General features: G+C 36.7%; 1 pseudogene; it reads left to right on the plus strand.

Annotated features, from left to right (window-relative positions):
* Positions 1-361: 361 nt before the first annotated feature.
* On the plus strand, positions 362-2,175 carry LOC146883336 (putative carboxylesterase 8 pseudogene; annotated as a pseudogene).
* Positions 2,176-5,841: the final 3,666 nt, after the last annotated feature.

The following is a 5,841-nucleotide window of genomic DNA, read 5'->3' on the forward strand; positions in this document are numbered from 1 at the left end:
TCATCAAATCTAGGGGTGGCAATTAGGCCTGGCTCGGTGGGCCAGCCTGTAGGCCCGCACAAAATACGCGGGGTAGGCCTAGAAGTTGAACCCGCAAGTCCAGCCCGTCCCGCATAAGCCCATGACCCAAACTGGCTGGCCTGCGATCCACACGGGCAGGCCCGCACGCCTGCATCAAAAAATGATTTAATTATGTCTTTGGTCCCATTTTCATAACAAAATCTCAATTTGGTCCCGTTATTTTTTTTTATCTCAATTTGCTCCCTGTTTTGAGAATTTTGATCTCAATTTAGTCCTTTCTGTTAGTGGTACAGTAACAAAGTGTCTTTATTGGTGTAGTTTTTCATCCATATGACATATGATGAACCCAGTTGGCAGCATAGGTAAAAAATATGATGTCCAACCTCATTTTTTTTTTCTTGTAATGCATGCGTAATAATTAACAAATATATTATGAATCTTGTTTTAATTTTTATTATTTGACTTGTATGTATTAATATTCTATATAGGGATCATATATTTTTATCATAGAATAATTAATTTTTTAACATTAAAATTAAACAGTTAATTTTATATACCATCAAATTAGCTATACTAGATTTACTAGCGAAAATTAATGAAATATAGATTATCTAACATAGATTTACTAAGTTAGATATAGATTAACAGTTGCTATATATAAAATAAACTGTACAATCTTCGGTGATAAAAATAATATACACAATAAATATATATATATATATATATATACTATTTTTATTATATTAATAATATATATATATATATATATATATATATATATATATATATATATATTAAAGACGGCCGTTTATTGTTTCAAAATCTTGAATTCGTCATTAATTAAATTAGAATTAAAATTTTAAAAGATATAATTACTAAAAAAAAATTTATGATGAATAAGTTATAGTTAAAAATTAATTATAAAAAATATATAATATAAAAAATTACATGTATAGGAAAATATTGTTCTATAAAAATAAGATTTGACATTCAAATAAGTAGAAGAGTTGAATAATTTTATCTTATTCAATTATTGAAGATAGCATATGAAAAATAAGTAGAAATCAATAGTTTGTGTTTTATTTCCACCGTTTCTTCACTAAATAATACAAAAACATATAAGAATTGAGAGTTCCTCCTTCCCCGACACCCCCCACTTCCGAACCCTCTCTTTCCGTCGACATCCCTCTCAATGCCGCCGCCAACACCTCCCTCCGCCTCTTCCTCCCGCACCCTCCGCCCCCCGAAAAATCCCCCTCATCATCCACATCCACGGCGGCGGATTCATCCTCTTCCACCCCTCCTCCGTCATCTCCCACCACTTCTGCACCTCTCTCGCCGCCTCTCTCCCTGCCGTCATCGCCTCCGTGGACTACCGCCTCAGCCCCGAACACCGCCTCCCGGCCGCCTACGACGACGCCCTCGACGCCCTCCTCTGGGCCCAGGCCCATCCCTGGCTCCGCGACCACGTGGACTTCTCCAAGTGCTTCCTCTTGGGAAGCAGCGCGGGGGAAACATCGCCTACTTCGCAGCGCTATGTGCACTCGACCACGATCTCTCCCCTCTCAAAATCCTCGGCATCTTTATGAACGTGCCCTATTTCAGTGGGTCCCAGCGCTCCGACTCTGAACTCCGTCTCGTTAACGATCGTATCTTGCCGTTACCCGCTAACGACCTCATGTGGTCCCTCTCACTTCCCGAGGGCGCGGATCGCGACCACGTGTACTGCAATCCGACAGCGGCGGAGTCCGCTTACGGGAACAAGATCGGACGGCTGCCGGCGTGTTTCATAAACGGGTACGGTGGAGATCCCTTGGTGGACAAGCAGAAGGAATTCGCGAAGATTTTGGAGGCGCGTGGCGTGCGCGTGGAGAAACGGTTCGTGGAGGATGGTTACCATGCTGTGGAGATCTTTGATGAAACTAAGGCTCTCGCGTTGGCCCAAGATATTAAGAACTTCGTCCTCTCTCTTACTTCTGAATTCTCTAATTGACTCTTTCATCGTTTCTTCTTCCTATTTGATGTTTCCATTTATTATTTTAAAATGCAAGTTAGTTTGAATGTGGTAGAGAATGCCAAATTTAGGGTTTTTGTGCTTGAAAAAAATAAAGGTGTGTAATTAATGTGATGAAAGTAATTGAATAAGTGTTTTTATATGTGTTTAAAAAATAATTTAATATAATTTTTTTGTTTAATTTATGAGATTTTGGAAGGTAACGTTGAAAAGAAAAAATGTGTGGACAAAGTAATTAATATAAGTAGTGGTAGATTTATTATTTATATAAACATTATATATCACTTTACAGACATTTATGAAAATAAATATAATTTATTAAATTTAATTCATCTAATATAATAATTTAAATTAAAATAAAAATTGAAAGAATTTTCATTAAGTTCAATTTAAGCTAAATTCATCTACCAAAAGAGAAGGAAGAAAAGAATGAATATGGTGTAACAATATAATAATTTTTTACGATTTATATATCAATTTTAACTCTTTAGAACGTTAGGTGACATTGTTTTTGTGGAAACATGGGATTAGGTTATTTTTTAACGTTATAGGACAACTTTTCCCTACACAACTTAATATGTGAATTAATGGAGACAAGAAAGTAGAGCAGGTTAGTTGTTGCAATAACGAAAGATGGTTGAGCGTAGAAGACTAAATTTGATTTTCTATTGTTTTTTTCTTTTCATTCATTTAGGAACCATATGATGCGAGATGTATAAATTATTCTTTTCTGGTGCACTCGCATACTATCTGTGTGGACAGTTTCTCCCGACATCCTATCAATTTTCTTTTTACACTTCGTCATTTTATTTTTGAAATTTATTAAATTAATTTGGAAATGTTTTTCTGGCTAGAAAAGAAATTCCAGAAATAAAATTCAAAATGATGTACAGTAAGAAACTACCGAATGTGTGGTGTGGTGTCATCAACCGGAGATAACCCAAATCAAAAAAAGGCTTTTAGTTTCTGTTCCTGAGGCCCAAGGTTTGATTTGGTATGCTCTCTGTTACAAGGCCGAAATTTACATTTGTGTTCGTCATTTACTTCCTGCACCTGCATATTATTGTCTGCACTCCCGAAATTTAAAAAATGAGACTTGTATCCTTGATTGTGTATTTCAATTGTGATTTTCCGGAGTACCTACTATGGAAAGCCTCCAAAAGAGAGCAAATATGATGAATTAATAACCGAACATTGAAGATTTGAAGTTGCAATCCAATAACATTTAAAACGAGGATTTGTCCAATCTTAAATTATTTTATTTCAATGTTAGTTCAACATTAGGTTAAATGCTAAATTACACATTTGAGTAATGAAAATGAGTAAAAAATTACATTCTCTATCATCCCTCATCATTATCCCTTACACCCATAATTATCACAGTAATTGACAACCATTAGAAAGACAACCATTAGAAAGGGATATCAAATTCCCAAACATATTAGAACTTAAAAGATTTATACAAGAGAAATGATATAATTACACATTTTTCTTACCACTTTTCTTACCACCTGATGTGGCGTAAGATATTTAATTTACAATTTTTTTTAATATAATTGAAATATGAAATGAAAATGCAAAAGTTTTGGTTACGCACTCGCGCGTGTTGGGCACTTGCCATTCATCACAGAACCCTCGTCTCTTTTCATTTTGATTTTTCAAAAACAGTCTCTCCTCTGCTCTAACTCTTCCGCAAACCTCTCCAGAAAACATTCCCCGCACACACCTCTCCTCCATCGTGAAAATCCATCACAGACCCCTATCTCATTTGAATGTTGAAACCCCAAACTGCTCTTCGAAAAACCCTATCCCATTTTAATCTTCAAACTCTTCCCCCTATCCCAAATCCCTCTGAACCAATTGTTCCCCATACCTCTAAACCAACTGTTCCTGAAACCTCCCCAGAAAACCCTTCCCGGACACACCTCTCCTTTCATTGTTGAATCCCCCAACCCGTAGCAGTTCTTCGAAAGACAATAAACCCCAAATGCCTTTCCCCTCCCCTTCGACACCACTATCTCTTTTCTCGACACACGCATTCAGAAACCGACGGACGTCGAGGCGAATGTGAGATGCAAGAAGAGCGATTTTGGAACCTACTCGTCGCCCTGATTTTGTTGTCGTTGGTTCAGAGGTTCAGAGGGATTTGGGATAGGGGGAAGATTTTGAAGAATAAAATGGGATAGGGTTTTTCGAAGAGCAGTTTGGGGTTTCAACATTCAAAGGAGAGAGGAATCTGTGATGGATTTTCACGGTGGAGGAGAGGTGTGTGCGGGGAGGGTTTTCTAGGGGGTTTGCGGAAGAGTTGGAGCAGAGGAGAGACTATTTTTGAAAAATCAAAATGAAAAGAGACGAGGGTTCTGTGATGAATGGCAAGTGCCCAACACACGCAAGTGCATAACCAAACCTTCTGCATTGTATTTCATTTTTCAATTAAATTAAAAAAAATTGAAAATTAAATATCTCACGCCACATCAAGTGGTAAGAAAAATGTGTCATTGTATCATTTCTCACGGTAATAATTCTCCAACATACATAAATGAAATATGTATTCAAATATAAAGTTTGAATAACCAAAATAGATATATATTGAAAACAATGAATACAACTGCTATTAAAATTATATTTGAGTTCACTTATTACAGCCATTAACACAAAAATCATATTCCAAAACTTCTTAAACCACAAAATGAACAACTTCTTTGCGGTCATCATTATATAGTGGGCACAAAACAATTGCATTGTATCAATTGCACAAATCAATAAACAATTGCACAAAACAATAGACAACCAACAGAAGCTAAGCGTGCAAAAAAAAGTAGTTCAAAAAGGAGAAACATTGAACCTTCTCACCAACGACACCAACGACAGCAAAATCAGGGCGACGAGTAGGTTCCAAAATCTCTCTTTTTGCACCTCACATTCGCCTTGACGTCCGTCGGTTTCGCAATTCGTGTGTCGAGAAAGGAGATAGTGGTGTCGAGGGGGAGGGGAAAGGGATTTTGGGTTTATGGTCTTTTAAAGAACTGCTACGGGTTGGGGGATTCAACAATGAAAGGAGAGGTGCTTTCAGGAAGGGTTTTCTGAGGAGGTTTCGGGAACATTTGGTTCAGAGGGATGGGGAATAGTTGGTTCAAAGGGATTTGGGATAGGGGGAAGATTTTGAAGATTAAAATGGGATAGGGTTTTTCGAAGAATAGTTTAGGGTTTCAACATTCAAAAGAGAGAGTGGTCTGTGATGGATATTCATGGTGGAGGAGAGGTGTGTGCGGGGAGGGTTTTCAAGGGAGGTTTGCAGAAGAGTTGGAGTAGAGGAGAGACCGTTTTTGAAAAATAAAATGAAAAGAGACGAGGGTTCTGTGATGAATGGCAAGTGCCCAACACACGTGAGTGCATAACCAAACCTTCTGCATTGTCATTTCATTTTTCAATTAAATTAAAAAAAATGAAAATGAAATATTTCACGCTACATCAGGTGGTAAGAAAAAGGTGTCATTGTATCATTTTTCACAGTAATAATTCTCCAACATACATAAATGAAATATGTATTCAAATATAAAGTTTGAATGACCAAAATAGATATATATTGAAAACAATGAATACAACTGCTATTGAAATTATATTTGAGTTCACTTATTGCAGCCATTAACACAAAAATCATATTCCAAAACTTCTTAAACAACAAAAACGAACAACTTCTTTGCGGTCATCACTATATAGTGGGCACAAAACAATTGCATTGTATAATTGCACAAATCAATAAACAATTGCACAAAACAATAGATAACCAACAGAAGCTAAGCGTG

This window comes from Vigna unguiculata, chromosome 10 (assembly GCF_037176805.1).
Source record: "Vigna unguiculata cultivar grain cowpea cultivar isolate G323 ecotype 2 chromosome 10, ASM3717680v1, whole genome shotgun sequence".
Lineage (NCBI taxonomy): Eukaryota > Viridiplantae > Streptophyta > Magnoliopsida > Fabales > Fabaceae > Vigna > Vigna unguiculata.